The sequence below is a fragment of the Podarcis erhardii genome, assembly GCF_964252035.2.
Source record: "Podarcis erhardii genome assembly, chromosome: W".
Lineage (NCBI taxonomy): Eukaryota > Metazoa > Chordata > Lepidosauria > Squamata > Lacertidae > Podarcis > Podarcis erhardii.
Window position 1 is genome coordinate 20,170,052 of NC_138506.1, and position 17,960 is coordinate 20,188,011.

Consider the following 17,960-nt stretch of genomic DNA (forward strand, 5'->3'; position numbering starts at 1 on the left):
ATTGGCCTGTTCCAGCAGGCTGTTCTGATGTGGATGTTTATCTTCCCACCCTTGCCTTATCAATTGCTTTGCAAGAGAAGGGCTCACTTCCACTCTTAAACTTCATACTGCAAATTCCCTTGGGTGGAGGACCTCTCTCTTTGCATTTGCTGATGCTGTAAAAGCCAGATGTTGGAAAACTTGTCTCCCACCCCCACCAATGTTGAAGAACTACAACTCCCATCAGCCTCAGCAAGCACGGCCCTATGGCAAGCCAAATGTTCCCTCTCATGGGCCAAAGGTTCCACTGCATTGATGCTGCTGTATGATTACTGTCACTGGGTTTCCACCTGCCCTTGTTTTTTAGTCTCCTAGGTAGCAAAGAAGGCTGTGCTGTTGACTGGGTTTCCCCATGGCTGAGAAGCAGGTCCAGGGGCTGGAGGCTGAATGCCCCATCTGCTGAAACCCTTACGACAACACTTTTTGCACCCCAAGGTCCTTTAGTGCCAATATTCCTTCTGCATCAAGTGCCTGGCTCTTTTCAGCTTGGTGTCCCCAGCCCAGAACCGCTTGCAGTGCTCACTCTGCCGCCACCCTACTGTCCTCCCCTCCGACCAGCCTGTCACTGAGCTGCCCACCAATGAGGCCCTCCTGCGCCTGCTGTGCCTGGAGCCCAACCACATCATCCTGTAGGGTTGGCAGCTGTGCTTGAAGGAGCAGCGCAAGAGCAGGTACTTCCTCTGCCAGCCCAGGCTTTTCCAAGATGGCGGCTGTAACAACTTCTCCTCCGTGAACCCTCCTGGATTACAAACCTTTTATAGCCTCTTACAGCCTTTTACAGCCGTTTTTATAGCTGTTTTTATTAGACTTTTAATTATTTTACCTCTGTTAGAAGTTTTAACCGTTTTATCTCTACTGTTGGCCAGTCGTGGCCAATATACGTATTAACAAGGATACTCAAACCTTCTGCTGAGAAAGCCTGCTGCTGATTAGAAACGCCGCCTTGAAGACTGGGTTATGTTGAGCAGTGGAGGAGGAGTAGCAGAGGAGTTGTGTCCACAAAAGATAAGTTCTCTTTTTATCTCTGTTTATCTCTACTTTTAACCTCCGTAGTCAGTGAGACAGTGACAAATGGGTCATGGCAAGCGACCAAGATCTGCTGAGAAAGGTTGTTCACCTCCAAGAGTAAAGCAGTCAAAGCTTGAATCTCCCTCACCACCTACTAACAATAACAGCCAAACAGAGCAAGTAATTGTTTCTGCTGTCGAAACATACAACCGCTTTTGGCCTCTGTATGATCAAGGGGAGCTGGAAAAGCCAGTTGATCCAGGGGGGGATGGAAGCCATAGGGAAGCCCTCCTCCCTGACACCTTAATTACACCTTCGCCGTCACTAAAACAGGATGCATCAGGGCAAACTGCCCATGAATCAGTACCTGATCAAATACAACTAGTAATCAGGACTTTAAGCTTCATTTTCAAGGAATTGGAAGGGATTTCTTTATCTTTGAATAAACTTTCACAAGCCCTTCTGACTCATCCATCTTCCTCAACTGAGCTATCTAATTTGCATCAATCTCCTGTGCAGCTTGTAAGTGCCTTAAAGAGACAACATGACCAGAAATCTCACCTTAAGGGTTCTAGAAGCAGGCTGCCACTGCCCCAAAGGAACAAGCAATCCTTGATTTTTCAACCTAATAAAATATGTCTATCCATTTTTTCCCGTGACGCCCCCAGACTTAGGTGGAATAACCTGAGGATGGCTAAAGGGTACCTACGTGATTTGCTAAATATCCCTTTTTTCCAGATAGATCTTATATCTGTAGTACCCCTAAATGCCACGCCCTGGCCAAGGAAATTTATGCTCTCCTTCCAGTCTGCAAGGATCCTACATCTTCTTGCAAGACAAAAAGACCAGCTGGCAGCCTGGGAGATTGTAACAACAAGAGTCTTTAAGGACACGAGTGTCAAACCTCTTTTTGCCAACATCTTAACCGGCAATGAATGCTCGTTACCTCCTTCTGTCCCTATTATAAAGGAAAAAACACCTAGCCGGGTACCCCCTGTTCCACCTGCGATCCCAAGTGTCCATCTAGTTACGCTGAGGAATGATCCAATTGCAAGCGGAGATTGGAATATCCCTGAAGAGAGAAATCTTATCTCCTCTTATGCAAAACTCCCTTCAGAAGAACAGCAGGCTATTCTCGACAGATTGGATCTACTCAAACAAAGACTCCTATCGCAAGGGGACCCCTCTATGCCGACGAGAGAGGAGAGCAGGCGCTCCACGTCCCACAAGGCGTCTCCATCAAATGCCTTGATAAGCTTTCAACCCGCTACTTTGTTACCCCCTACTGATCTGAATCAGCAGTCACCTGTTGACCAACAGCACCATTCTACCGTGGAGGAAGTCGATAAACTCAACACTCCCGTCTCAGACCTTATGTCCAATCAAAATATGGAAGTTGATGAATCCTTTGCTTCAATGCCAGAGCTAGAATCTACCCTGTCTGAAGATCACCAGGAAATGATTATGCATGCACCATCCCCACGTTCACGTCCTTCTATACATCTGCGTGATAATTCTTCTCCATCTGCGCAGCAACTACAAGTGATGACTGGAACACCTCTTAGCGCTACCCTGGTTAAGACTGACAACTCGGACGGATCTACTAGTATAGCCCATCAACGACCTACTACTACTCACCTCAATGAACAGCATCCAACCTCACTAACTTTGCCTAATTCTTCCTCCCCAGCAAAGCCCTCCCTGCCTGTTAATGTTACCAAATCATGGATTCGATCAACACAGAAGAAGACCTTATCCGCACAAACTAAAATTACTGATTTCTTTATGGGTCCTCCTTCTACCTCCAAGAACCTATTAAACAACTCAAAGTGACAATTACCGGGACAGCACAAGGATCTGACATTATCAATACTTAGCTGGAACATTGCTGGTTGGAGAACCAAAAAATCAGATCCCGAATTCAGGAAGTACATAAATTCATTTAATATCATCCTATTCCAAGAAACATGGGATGAGGAAGAGATTACCATAGACGGCTTTGATCTTCTAACACTTCCGGCCTCCCCTTCCTTGAAAGGTGGTCGCCCCAAAGGGGGTCTTTTGATTGGGATCTCACTCCAACTTCACGCCAAATTCACTCTGGTACGGGCTTCCCCGCCTTTTGCTCTATCTGGACTGATCGCAGAAGGGAAGTCCTCATTATTAATTACTAATGTCTATCTCCCCCCTGAAGGCTCTGCACCTGATCTTGATTGGAGATGGGAATTATTTGAAAATCACCTATTGTCATGTCATACTAAATGCCCTAACTCGTACTCCTTAATTGGGGGAGACTTTAATGCTCGTATTGCCACAAATTGGGACCTACTAACCAAGTCCAAATGGTGGACTCCCCCATGCTTGGACAACTTTGACTTGGAACATGCCAGAATTAGAACTTCAAAGGACAACAGAGTAAACAAAGCAGGAGTGACTCTTTACCAAATGGCCATTCGCCTGAATCTAGTCTTCTTGAACGGCACCTTCCCCCCCGACATACCGGGGGAGTTTACTCACCTGGGACTAGCATCTAACAGTGTTATCGATTACTTTTTGATCTCTGCAAATTTGGCCGTTAATGTACTTTCCTTCCAAGTTGAAAACCAACATTTCAGTGATCACCTTCCAATAGTGACCACTTTGTCATTGTTCCGGTGCCAGAAGGACTATAAACACTCAGTCCTTCTGGAAACCTCATCATCGACCAAAATAAGAGGGATCAAATGGTCGGAGGCTGTGGCCCAAAAATACCAGGAATTTTTTCATAGGGAAATCATTGCCTATCTACCTCAAATAACTACTGATTTACAAGATTTCAATTCGGTTTTGAAACTTTTTAACCTTCTTATAACAAACCTTACCACTTTTTTTACATCACCTCCTCAAAAGGCGAAAGTGGCGCATTGCAATACTGGGGCCCCTTGGTTTAACACCTCTTGCAAACAAGCAAGATCCCTTCTTCATTCTATCTATAATGAATACAAAAACTCTAATGCCCAGGCTCTACCACCCTCCTATTTACAAGCCAAAAGAGCATACAAACAGACTTTAAAGCTGGCCAAACGCGAGTGGTACCAAAAGCGTTGGCGAGCCTTGATTGCGGCCTCTAGATCCCGCAGACCACAGGAATTTTGGGCTCCGATAAACAAAAGAGGAAGGAAGTACCCACTGGCGATTATCCCTGCGCCCACATGGGAACAATTCTTGAGTAAATATTTCTCTTTGGCAGAGGAATCCAACTCACCCACGGAATTCCGAGCCGACCATCTACCTTTGTGGCCCTCTACCGACCCAGAACTGATAATGGACTTGATACTAGATCTGAAAACGGGCAAAGCCCCTGGGCCGGATCTAGTCCCTGCTGAGGCTATTGTTGCGCAACCGAGGTGGTGGGCTGAAATTCTGGCCAAAGTCTTTGATGCAATTAATTCTACGGGGCTTATCCCTAGGTCATGGAAGGAGGCTGTGATCGTACCAGTCCATAAAAAGGGTCCCCCTGCTGACCCAGAGAATTATCGGAACATCAGCCTTTTGTCTATCATCGGGAAAATCTATGCAAAATTTTTGCTGTCTAAGCTGTCCCATTGGGCATACGACTCAAACTTGATTGGCCATGAGCAAGCGGGCTTTAGGAACAATTATTCGACCACTGACCATATGGTAATTATGTATCATCTTGCCAGAAAATATTCTGCCCCGAGTCGGGGGCGCCTATGTGTTGCTTTCATAGACTTAAAGGCCGCCTTCGACAGTATCCCAAGAAACTGTCTATGGAAGAAATTAGAGAGATGGGGCATAGATAGAAGGCTGCTATGGCTTATAACCCAATTACACCACGGGTCGTCGGCTAGAGTGAGACTTACACCGGCGGGAAACCTATCCAATGAGGTCCCAATAAATAGAGGAGTGCGCCAAGGCTGCATTTTGGCCCCACTCCTCTTCAACTTGTTTATTAGCGACATGAAGCTCTTTCTGAGTGAGTCTCAAGCCAACATTCATGCCCCCCGCCTAGCTGATTTTCGCTGCCCTCTGCTCTTATATGCTGACGATGCAGCGATCCTTTCCTACTCTAGAGTCGGTTTATGCAGAGCTCTAAAGATTTTTGTGGCTTACTGCAAACTCAACCACCTGACAATTAATCATGGAAAATCAAAAGTACTGGTCTTTACCAGGTCTCGGAAAACTTACAGCTGGAAGTTAGATGGAGTCCAATTAGAACAGGTTTTCAAATTTAAATACCTGGGAGTCTTTTTTCACTATAACCTAAGCTGGAAGCCACAGATACAGTATTTACTGAACAAAGGGAAAACAATACTTTACACTCTACTCCAATTTTTTGCGGCCGACGGAGCCTCCCACATCCCTTCTGCATTGAAGGTGTACCACGCAAAAGTGGTTTCCACCCTCTGTTATGCTGCCCCGCTCTGGGCCCCAGGGTCCAATTTAACATCGCTGGGGACATTGCAGAATCAGTTTCTCCGTCGCCTCCTGAAACTCCCCATGTGTGTGAGCAATGCAGCCATACATCTGGAGTTAAGGATTGCATCATTGGAGACGGTCATCTGGAAGCGAGTCTTTGGCTATTGGCTGTCCAGCTGGCATAGGCTTCCCGACCATTACCTCTTTCAGTGCCTCTGGCGGGATGACTTTGTTAACCCGTGGGTAGGAAAAATCCATGCCAAACTTCTGAGCATCGGAATTTCCCCAGCGGACTCCTTAAAGATGAACCTACGCTCAGCCAAAAGCCTTATCGAGCAAAGATTAGCAGACATTGAAAATCAACACAACCTCTCCAGGGGTGGGGGTGTCTGCTCCCCCAGGTATCACGGAATAACCCCACCACTTGGCCTTCCATCATACATGTCATCTCTTTCATCTGTACCACACCGACTTGCATTTATTCGTGCAAGGTTCAATGTTTTTCCATCGAACCTGTTGAGCTACAGATTTTCCAAGGGTTTGGTGTCTCCGCTATGCAAGTGTGACGGGAAAACAGTTGAATCTCTTCCTCATATAATGTTCAACTGCCCCTTACATAGCATAGCTAGGACTAAATTCCTGGGTCCTGCTTTACTGCGCTTGGTTGGCAGGCCTGTTGAGTCACATGCCGCACTGCTCTTGCAGGATACAGATCCTTCTGTAACTCTGCAGGTGGCGAGATTCCTGAATGCGGTTATCTCACACACAAAAAACACCAAAAAACAACAACAACAACAAAAACTAATTGGACAGTCATGATGAGAGTGCATGACGGATCTCGTCTCCAGTTCTCCTTTTTCTGTGAACCGTCCCTTGGATCTTTCCGGGCCCCAAGCTGTTACTTGTCGCTGCTCAATGACCCACCCTTGCATCGTGGTGTTCCCCTTCTGTTGTTAGATATATTGGTTTTTATGCTTCTGTGCTTTTATGTTTGTACATATTTTATGGGCTAATAGCCGTAAAAAGAAATTTAATTTAAATTTACACCCTGGACCTGGGCCCAGTGAGAGATCCAAGCATTGAGAGCTACTGTGAGCCAAGCCGCCTGGCTAGTGCTACCACTGCCACCACAACCCTGCCCAACCACCACCGCTCCCCAATGTGGGCGTGTGCCTGCAACCCCCAGCTCCAGATTTTCACCTACCTGATGGCTGTCATCTTAAGCGTGACTTTACTACTCATCTTCTCCATCTTTTGGACGAGGCAGCTCTTTGGGGGCTGGGGATGAAAGGGACCAGCAGCCTTCTCAGGCGGAAGATGCTGAGGGCAGGGTAGAGGTGGTTGGCGAGCAGCAGCAAAGTGTTGGGAGTGTTGGTTTCTGCTTCCTTCACTGTGCAGCGAAATGCTTGTCACGGGACATTGTTTTGCATTCCACAGTCAGAGTACTGTTGGGTTCCCACGGGAATGGGCGACTGGATGTGACGTTCACTGGTTTCCTGTTTTTCACTGTTCTCTCAGTGTTCTTTGTTTTTTTTTAATAATAATTTTTATTCAGTTTTAAAAACACATAATTAAAAAACAAACACATCACAAAATACAAACAAACATAAACAAATCAAACATAAATAAATTCATAATCTTATTTTCTTGTAACTTCTTTCAATCGACTTCCCCTTACCTCCCTTTCGCTGCATCCTTATTTTAAATTTTTTTAGCAACCCTTTGGTCAATTTATCCATTTAGTTCCCTTCATTAAATTCCCATAAATTTGTTAATTACAGCTGTAGTTCTCTGCTTCTTACCCCTTGACATCTTAACACTCCTCAATTTTACAACAGTTTTTAAGATATATTTTAAATTTCTTCCAGTCTTCTTCCACTGCCTCTTTCCCCTGGTCACGAATTCTGCCGGTCATCTCTGCCAGTCCCATGAAGTCAATCACCTTTGTCTGCCATTCTTCAAGAGTAGGTAGTTCTTGCATCTTCCAATACTTTGCCAGAAGAATTCTTGCTGCAGTAGTAGCATACATAAAGAAAGTCCTATCCTTCTTTGGCACCAATTGGCCAACCATGCTCAGGAGAAAAGCCTCTGGTTTCTTAGTAAATGTCCATTTAAGGACTTTCTTAATTTCATTATAGATCATTTCCCAGAATGCTTTCACCCTCGGGCAGGTCCACCATAGGTGATAAAAGGTACCTTCATTCTCATTACATTTCCAACATTTATTATTGGGCAAATGGTAAATTTTTGCAAGCTTGACTGGGGTCATGTACCACCTGTAGATCATTTTCATTATATTTTCTTTTAAGGCATTACATGCTGTAAACTTAACACCAGTGGTCCATAACTGTTCCCAGTCAGCAAACATAATGTCATGACCGATATCCTGTGCCCATTTAATCATAGCTGATTTCACCGTTTCCTCCTGTGTATTCCATTTAAGCAGCAAATTATACATTCTTGACAGATTCTTAGTATTGGGTTCTAACAGTTCCGTTTCTAACTTTGACCTCTCCTTCTGAAATCCTATTTTCCTGTCCTCTTTAAATGTCTCATTTATCTGATAGTAATGCAGCCAATCTCGAACTTTGGACTTTAGTTTTTCGTAACTCTGAAGCTTTACCCTTTCACCTTCATATTCTAAGATTTCACAATATTTTGGCCATTTAGAATCCATATTAAGTTTTTTCACCCCCTTGGCTTCCATTGGTGACAACCACCTGGGAGTTTTAGTTTCCAATAGATCTTTGTATCTGCTCCAAACATTATATAATGCTTTTCTAACAGTATGGTTTTTAAAACCTTTGTACACCATTGCCTTGTTATACCATAAGTATGCATGCCAACCAAAACAATTATCATATCCTTCCAAATCTAAGATGTCTGTGTTCTCAAGAAGTAGCCAGTCTTTCAGCCAGCAGAAAGCTGCTGCTTCGTAGTATAATCTTAAGTCCGGCAGGGCAAATCCCCCTCTATCCTTTGCATCAGTTAAAATCTTAAACTTAATTCTGGGCTTTTTGCCCTGCCAGACAAATTTTGATATATCTTTCTGCCACCTCTTGAAACAATCCATCTTGTCCAGAATTTGTAAGTTCTGAAACAAAAAAAGCATTCTAGGCAATACATTCATCTTAATAGTAGCAATTCGACCTAACAAGGACAATTTCAACCTTGACCATGTTTCTAAATCTTTCTTTACTTCTGACCAACATTTTTCATAATTGTCTTTAAATAAATTCAGATTCTTAGATGTTAAATTTACCCCCAGGTATTTCACTTTTTTCGTTATTTCCAAACCTGTTTCACTCTGAAACCTCTCTCTTTCTTCCATTGTTAAATTTTTCTCCAAAACCTTTGTTTTCTGTTTATTCAATTTAAATCCTGCTACTTGACCAAATATTTCAATTAATTCCAACACTCTTTTGGTACTAATGTCTGGCTGTTGTAAAGTCAAAACTAGGTCATCTGCAAATGCTCTTAGTTTATAATGTCTGGCTCCGACCTGAACTCCTTTAACCAACTGGTCCTTTCTAAACATATTTAACAAAACCTCCAGGACTGATATAAAAAGTAGAGGAGATATTGGGCAACCCTGTCGTGTACCTTTTTCTATAGGTATTTCTTCCGTTACCACATTATTTACAATTAACTTTGCTTTTTGTTCCGAATATATTGCACCTATACCGTTTTCAAAACCTTGGCCTACCCCCATCCCTTGGAGATTCTTTTTCATAAAGCTCCAACAAATGTTGTCAAAGGCTTTCTCCGCATCCACAAAAATCAAAACAGCCTTTCTATTAATGTCAACTTCTAACAGCTCCAAAATATCGATAATGTTCCTCACATTGTCTGACATATGTCTCCCTGGGAGAAAGCCAGTTTGGTCCTTATGAATCTCCCCTAGTAACACTCGCTTCAATCTTTTTGCCAAAATGTCTGCAAAAATTTTATAATCAACATTGAGTAAAGATATAGGGCGGTAGTTTTTAACCTGGTTTTTTTCAGTCTCTGATTTCGGTATAAGTGAGATGAAAGCCTCTTTCCACGATTCAGGTGCCTTTTCCCCCTCCATAATTTCATTGCAAACTTCCTTTAGAGGTTGTATTAACCAATCCTTCAGCTTCTTGTAGTAACTGGCGGTCAAACCGTCTGGTCCTGGTGATTTTCCCAGTTGCATATTCTGGATGGCACCCTCTATCTCTTGTTCTGTTATTTTCTCATTCAGGATCCTTTTATTCTGTTCTGAAATTTTTGGTAATCCGTAGTTTCTAAGGAATTCTTCAATTTCCTGTTCATTTACTGGCCCTTGTGCATATAATTTCCTAAAAAAGCTTTGAAAACAATTACTTATCTCATTGGGTTTGTAGATGGTCTTTCCCTCCATCTCTAAGCTGGTCACTGTATTCAATTTCTGCCTCTTTTTTAATTGCCATGACAAAAGTTTCCCGCATTTATCTGCAGATTCAAATGTTTTTTGTCTCATTTGCTTTATTTTCCATTCTATTTCTTGATTCATCAATTCCATGTATTGCGTCTGATAATACTTTATCTCTATCAAGATCTCTTGGGACTTTGGTTTGGACCTCAATTTCTTTTCTCCTTCTCTCATTTTTCCTAAAAAAATTTCTTTCCTCTGATTTTGTCTTTTCCTTTTTATAGAGTTCTGTTGAATTAGGAAACCTCGCATGACGGCTTTGCTAGCATCCCAAATTGTTCTTTTCTCCACGTCTGTTCTCAAATTTATCTCAAAATAATCTTTCAATGTTTTTTGGGCCTTTTTATAAATCTCTTCATCTTTAAATAGGGTGTCATTCATTCTCCATCTGAAGGATCCAGTTGTTGTTAATTTCATCTCCATCTTTACAGCGTTATGGTCGGAGCAGGTTTTTGGGCAGATTTCTATTTTTTTGGTTCTTGGCGCCAGGCTGCTAGTAATCCAAATTTGGTCAATTCTTGTCCATGTCATTTTTGCTTCAGAAAAGAAGGTTCCCTCTCTTTCAAGAGGGTTCCTTGTTCTCCAGATATCAATCAAGTCCATAGTTTCAGTCATTTCAAAAAAAGTCTTTGGTAGTCTCCCCTCCTTTGAAATCACTTGTCTCTGTGCTTTATCCATGTTTGTGGAGACGACTCCATTCATATCTCCCATCAATACGATTTTATAATCCTGAAAGTCCATTAAGGTCTCATGCAACTTCTTAAAAAATTCAGCCTTCCCTTCATTTGGTGCATAAACTCCGACTATCAGAATTTTTTCTCCTTGAATTTGTATTTCAATTGCCAGGTATCTTCCTTGTTCATCTTTAAATATCATTTTTGGAGCCAATTTTTCTTTTGCATAGATCACCACTCCTCTTTTCTTCACTTTGTCTGATGAGATAAATTCCTGTCCCAGTCTCTTATTAATCAATAATTTCCTGTGCTCCAAATGAAGGAAAATCGGAATTCTTTAGGAAGCTGCATGAGATTATGCTGGACTACTTAGACTATAACAACATCATTATGTTGGGTGATATGAATGGGGTTGTATCTGTAAACATGGATAAGTCGCAAAGTGCCAACATAACGAAAGATGGCAGACTACCTAAAACTTTTTTTGAAATGACTGACAACATGGACTTAATTGACATATGGAGGGTTAAGAACCCCCTAGGAAAAGAAGGAACTTTCTTTTCTGAAGCTCATCTGACATGGACACGAATCGACCAAATATGGATAACTAGAGGACTGGCACCTAAGACTAGAAAAGTGGAAATCTGCCCAAAAACCTGCTCCGACCATAATGGACTGAAAGTGGAACTGAGACTAAACATAACCGGATCCTTTAGATGGAAAATGAATGACACCCTATTAAGGGATCAGGAGATTGTTAAGAAGGCTCAAAAAACTTTAAAGGACTATTTTGAGATAAATTTAAACACCACTGTGGAAAAAAGAACAATCTGGGACGCAAGTAAAGCAGTTATGAGAGGGTTTCTAATACAACAAGCATATTAAGTCTAACTGCTCTCTCTTCAAAATATGAAAGACTTGGCGTCTTTTTCGGGGAAGGTTCAAACCGTTACAGTTCCAGCTAAGAAGTTGCAGAGACATTTTGTTACTAAGTACCTGTTCCTCCAACTGCTCCAAGTTTCTGTTCTTCTTCTGATGGTGGTAACAAAAGTCCAAATGACAGATTAGCAATATCAGTTGGTTCTTCCTCGTCTACAGTTCCTTTCTGCAAGTCTTCCCGGTGTCTCCCCAAAAACTGTTCTTTATCTTGGATTGTTCTTATTTTAATCTTCTTTCCTTTGAAGTTAAAGGACAAACCCTGTGGAAATTCCCATCTAAAAGGAATGGCGTTTTTCTTGAGCAGATCAACCAATTCTTTAAAGAGGGTTCTCACCTCCAAAATGTATTTAGGGATATCTTTAAAAATCTGTACCTGAGAATTTTGGATCACCAAGGCTTTTTGGTAGTGTAGATTCAATATTTTATCTCTCTGTTCCTTGGATCCCAATGTGATTAAACAGTCCCTTGGTTTCTTTGTCTGCCTCCTACCTAGCCGAAAGGCTGTTGTTATTTCAATCTCAACTCCTTCTCCTTCTCCCCATTCCTCATGCCAAAATTCTGCAAAGTTGTTTTTAAGGAATCCCACAAGGTTGTCGCCCTCACTCTCAGGAACCAATCTAAGTTTTAAATTCTTCTCCTTTCTCTGTAGTTCCCATAAAGAGAGGGTTGCATCATGTTCATTTACTTTTTTTTCGATCGGCTCAAATCTTCCCCTTGTTTCCTCTGCAGTTTTTTTTGCACTTTCAGCAATCCTTCTTGTTTCAGAACTTTCTTGAATTAATTTATTTATAGAATTTGTGTTAGATGATACGCTTGCCGTGTTCAAGTCCAATCTTGCTGTCAATTCTGTCAATTTTTTAGAATTTTCTGTGGACTGCTTTGTCAGTTCTATAGATTGTTTTGTCAGAGCTTCCAAAGATTGATTTATTTTGACCAGTGCCTGAGTCATAGATTCCATAGAAGCTGTTACTGTCTTTTCCTGTGCAGCTGGTGTTATATCTGGTATTGAGCTCCTTTTCTTCTGTGCTTGTGCTTGCGCTTGTTTTGATTTATGTCTAGTTACTATCTCATCCACAGGGCCACTCATGGCCTCAAGGTCGTTCTCACAGAGTAGACTTGCAAGTGGAAAATCCCACTGTTTCTTTTTTCAATGTACAAAGTTTCTCTTTAAACCCTCTAGAGGGAGCTTTCAATTGTGTCCAAAAGGAAATGAGTAACAAAGAAGCAAGGGAAACATAGAGCAATGAGCCAAAAGTTCAAGAGTCGATACTGTAAATCCACAAATGTTTCAGTTTAACCATAAGTTCAACAACTTTATTAAAGTCCAACAGCTAAGTTTCCAAAAAAACCTTACTTTGTATCCAATTTAGACTGACAGTTCTCCTTTCCCGGTGCCTTGCTCAGGCAGCTCGATCTGGGGGAGTTTGGCAGTGAAAAGTCTTTTTCTACGATTATTTCCGCGCAGGAACAATATCCAATTTTATCTTCCCCCCTTCTCCTGCCAATTGGGGGGAATATTAAGTCTAATGTCAGGTTTGACAGTTTGCGAAAGGTTTTTCCTTCAAATACAGCTTGCTATTTTCGTTGCTTCGCTAATCATGCAGTTCGGGGGGGCAGACTTCCTTGTTTAATGCCTTCCCCGTTTTCAGCCAATTTTCAAATTTAGTGTCCCGTTCAGTCCCTCAATCTTACTCACGGGTGTTGCAGTCAAATCTTTATTTCAGGAAGGAATCGGCGCTCTCCGTTCATGGCGACGCGGCTTCACTCCACAAGCTGGGTAGCGACTCTCAGCACCGCGCTCTCCCCGATGCCGCTCCGGAGCCTTTAAAAAGGCTCCTTTACAGTATCGAGGGGCGCAAAAGGTGCCCGCCGAGTCTCCTTGTTTACAGGCTTCCGCGCCTGTAATTTTAGGGGTCCCCCGCTCGCCGTAGCGGGTCGGACCCGAACTTGCGGAGCAGTCCTGCCTCGGAGCTCGAGGCTAGAACCGCCATTAAACGATGGCGCCGACCGGAAGTCCTCTCAGTGTTCTTTGTTTCCGAGAGGAAGTTGCTTCTCTGCTCTTGCAGAGGAAAGATGCATGTTTGTATTCTCTCAGCATAGAAGTGTAAATAAAGTTAAGAATGTGGCACATACTGCTTATCTTCCGCTGTGTGTGACGACGCTCTGTTTGGGCTCCAGAGAAGACGAGCCTGTATCAGCTTCAGCTTCAGATGGGCAGAAGCTGATCAAAAACCTCACATTTTTGGTTATGGGCCCAGAAAAACGCAATCAAACTGAAGAATGGCTCCTGGCAAAGGAACAAAGAACCAGAGGATCGGAATGCCAGCAAGGGCAGAGAGACGGGTCGGTGTTATCTGCTCTGTGCATCAAGATGATTGATGAGAGGTATGTGCTCATGCTCCGGGCAGCCTGCCAGCTCCTAATTAATGGCTTTATGGCTGGACTTTGAACTTTTAAAGCCGTCTGCTCGGCAGAGGCTTGGGAGGCTTGAAAACCGAAAGTGCCTTTTAAAAGTGCTTTTGGAATGAAGCTGCAGTAAACACAGACGCAGCTTGTTTAAAGCAGCAGAGATGACGCAGAAGGCTAATGCCAGAGTCATGATGGCCCTTCAGGATGCTTGTGGGATTCCTAAGCTCAATAAAAAGAATTACGCGAACCGGGTAGTCTACGCAGAGGCTATTCTGCGAAAAGAAGGTCTGTTTACAGTTATTTCAGACGCCCCCCCAGCTCCAATAACTGATGAATGGGCAGCTAAGGATTCCAAAGCAAGGGGAACTCTTACATTGATAGTCTCCCCAGAAGAGCTCTGTCTGTTGCGTGATAAGACCGTCTGGTAGTGTGGATTTTTGCCCCAGCTGTGGTCCTGTGGTGCACTCTCTCTAGTGCCTGGTAGGTCTCATGAGCAGTCTCCAGCCCCTCTACCAAAGGTAGCTGCGAGCCCTCCAAACTGAGCACAATAGCTCCCAGGGCTTTCTGATTTTTTCTCTGCGAAGCATGAGCAGTTGCGATATCTGCTGCCGAAGCATCGGCTGCCGCTTGTTGTGGAGGCCCTAGTACCGCCTCCCACAGACCCTTGGCTACCAGCCAGGCCTTCAGCTTCCTGCTCCACTCCTCCCAATTTCTTCCGTTCAATTTTTCGAACGGGACGGCGTACGATTCATGGCTGTCTGCCATCTTCTCCCCCGAGGCTGAGCGTACTCACGTAACAGCAGCTCCTCCTGGCACCCGGTCCTCGGAGATCCGATCCTCCCAGCAAGCTCCGCTGCCTCAAACGTTAGGCAGGACTCCAGCTGGCTTCAGCTTCCTCTCAGCTGGCTTCCACACACACCAGCACGACTTGGCAACAGTTTCAAAGGCTTGGCTGACCTCTCATAACCTGTGGCTTTTGGATGGAGTCCGGCACGCTTCCCTGTGCCCCACTGGACTCCCGTGGATAGCTCTCCGTCAGCTTCCTGTAGCAGAGTCGTCGCAGCGGTAGAAAACTGTTGCAGTGTGTGTGTAATAAATCAGACTGCACGCAAGCGTTCTTGCTTATCTCTAACAGTCTTTAATCGTGTAGAAAAACATCATAAATCAGCCCGGCGAGAGAGCGCACATCTTGCTGCCTCGCCGCAAAAGCGAAAGGAAAAAAACACACAGAGAAACACTCCCCTCTGGGAACATAGCCACGCCTCAGAATGTGAGACATCACTCAGAACTGTTTAACCCTGTAAGTTCTGATTCTCTTCACAAGCCAGAGAAATTTGGGACACTTTGAGAGATTCTCATTTAAGGACAGAAGCTGGTGCTTCTTTGTTCTACTATGCCAAGCTGCATGATATGGCACTTGCTGAAGGTGCAGATGTGCATACACATCTGATGGAGATGCAGAATCTGAGACATGAGCTGCAACAGAGAGGACTCACCTTTCCAGAGGCTGTGTATTCCTTCATGATACTACATTCTTTGGGTTCAAGTTGGGAGTCCGTTGCCACTCAGATTGCTGTTCAGCCAACTGCTCAGATCACAGTAGCCCATGTTACTGCCGTGATTCAGAACGAAGCAGACCGCCGAGGTGCTAGCTGCATGGGTAAGGGGGAGTCTTCACAGACGTCATCCCAGAATGTCTAGGCCATATGAAGAGGGAATGCAGATATCCCAGGGCCAAGACAGAGCAGCGCAGCGAAAGCTCATCGCGTGGAAGAGGCAAAGGCAAAGGTCCGGTGTCCAGGACAACGCAGCACAAGGCAATGGTCTCATGCTTCACTCCAAAGGTTGCAAAGGTCCAGAAGACGTCTAGATCTTTCTTCGTGGTGGATTCGGGTGCCACGAGACATTTATGCAACGACAAGCGACTGTTCGTGTCTTTTACACCGCAGGAAGGTGCGATTCACCAGGCGGATGACCACACGATCTCCAGTCAAGGCTACGGAACTGTTGTTCTTCACAGTTTGGACTTATCGATACAAGATGTGCTCTACGTTCCAGATGCCACACACAATCTACTCAGTGTTGCGCAGCTGAATGAACGGAACATTGACGTTTCCTTCAAGAACAAGAAGTGCACCATCACAAAGAAAAACGATTATGTATTGCATGCTGAATATGTTGATCGTTTGTTTGTTTTGTATAATGATGATGATGTGGAGGATGAAACTTGTTGCACTGCAGGTTCTAACAAAGGTTTGCATGCAGAATGTATTCATGATTTTCACAGGAAATTTGGTCATTTGCATTTTGAGGCAGTATCTAAAATGCCTGCCTTGGTTGAAGGTATGACTATTAAACCCTGCAGGTACCACATGAAGTGTAAGGCATGCGCAGCAAACAAGGTGAAAATGGCTGCGAAAGGTAAGGTGTCTAGTAGGCAAGCTACAGAACCATACCAGGTTGTTCATGCTGATTTGGTTGGTCCACTATCGCCCTCTTTGGGTGGAAACAGGTACTTCATGGTTCTCATTGATGCATTTTCCAAGGTTCAAGGAATTCTGTGCTTGGTTGGAAAACGTGCATGGTAAGAAGATAAAGACTTTTTTCACTGATCGCGGGGGGGAATTCACTTCTCAGCAGTTTGAAGCTTTTCTGACTGAGAAAGGAATTCAACACGATTTGTCTAGTCCTCGCTCGCCATGGCAGAATGAACTTTGCGAGAGGGCAAATCAGACATTGCTAAAGGGTATGAAAACCTTGCTGCATGATGCCAATCTTCCAGAGAGTTATTGGGCCGAATCTCTCTCTTGTTTTGTTTACAGTTATAATCGCAGGTTATCTTCAGCGATTGGTTGTACCCCCTATGAGAAGATGTTTGGCAAGAAGCCATACATCAAACACATGAGAATTTTTGGTTCTGACATGTGGGTTCACACACCACAAAGCTCCAAGTTAGGCAAGCGTGGATTGCATGGTATCTTTCTAGGTTATCAGAAAGGTTCTTACAGAATAATGATGACTGACTCTAAGACAATTAGGCTCACAAGAAGTGTTGAGTACAATGCCAAGTGGGGGGAGAATGTGGGAATTTTCCAATGCTATCCTGATGACAGTGATGAGACTGAGGATAGGCAACAGCCACAGCAGCAGCAACAACCACAGCTGCCGCAACAACCCACACCCACTGATGAAGGTCCTGATTCTGAGTCTGAGACTGAGTCGGGTGATTCAGAGGATTTCAAGAGTGCGAAAGCCTCTATGCGACCCTCTGAAAGCTCTGATCAAGAACTGGAGGAACCATTGTTCACAATAGGTCATTTTTCTCCTAAGAAGGAAGAGGAGAGTGTTGAAGACTTACGGCTAATTCGCAGGTCACAAAGAGCCACAAAAGGCAGACCTCCAAAGAGATTTGCTGATGAGTTTGCTAAGACAGCAGTAGCAGCTGTTAAAAGCTCCAAGAAGGTATTTGAACCTTCAAGTTTCCAAGAAATCCAGGATTTGGATTCAAAGGATGCTGAGCCATGGTTAAATGCCATGAAGGCTGAGCTTGATTCCTTAGAGAGGAACAAAACATGGGAGCTAGTTCCAGTAGTTCCAGGAATGAAACTGCTTGGAAGCAAATGGGTCTTCAAAGCGAAGACTGATCAAAATGGCAAGATAGTCAGACACAAAGCCAGATTGGTAGCCAGAGGTTTTTCACAGGTACCAGGTGAAGACTATCACGAGACCTACTCACCCACCGTGAGGTATGAGAGCATTAGGCTTATGCTCAAGCTTGCTGCAGAGGAGAATCTACACGTTAGTCACCACGATGTAAATACAGCATTTTTGTACGGATCTCTAGGTGAATCACTTTATATGCTTCCACCTGATGGCGTACAGGTAAAACAGGGATTTGTTTGTGCTCTGAAGAAGTCTCTTTATGGTCTCAAACAAAGTGCACGGTGTTGGCACACAAAGCTCACTGAAGTATTGTTTTCTCTAGGTTTTAAGCAAGGGAAAGCTGATCCATGTGTATTTGTCAAAGAGGAGGGGCA

At 43.8% G+C, this 17,960-nt stretch overlaps 1 protein-coding gene and 1 pseudogene across 2 annotated transcripts in view; one reads left to right on the forward strand and one right to left on the reverse strand.

Moving 5' to 3' along the window:
* Positions 1-17,960, reverse strand: part of LOC309333216 (uncharacterized protein) — a 385,031-nt gene that overhangs the window by 231,677 nt on the left and 135,394 nt on the right. The window lies entirely within an intron of this gene.
* LOC309333238 (E3 ubiquitin-protein ligase RNF183-like) lies at positions 392-6,754 on the forward strand (annotated as a pseudogene). Its single transcript has 2 exons — positions 392-738; positions 6,512-6,754. The product of its transcript is annotated as an E3 ubiquitin-protein ligase RNF183-like (transcript).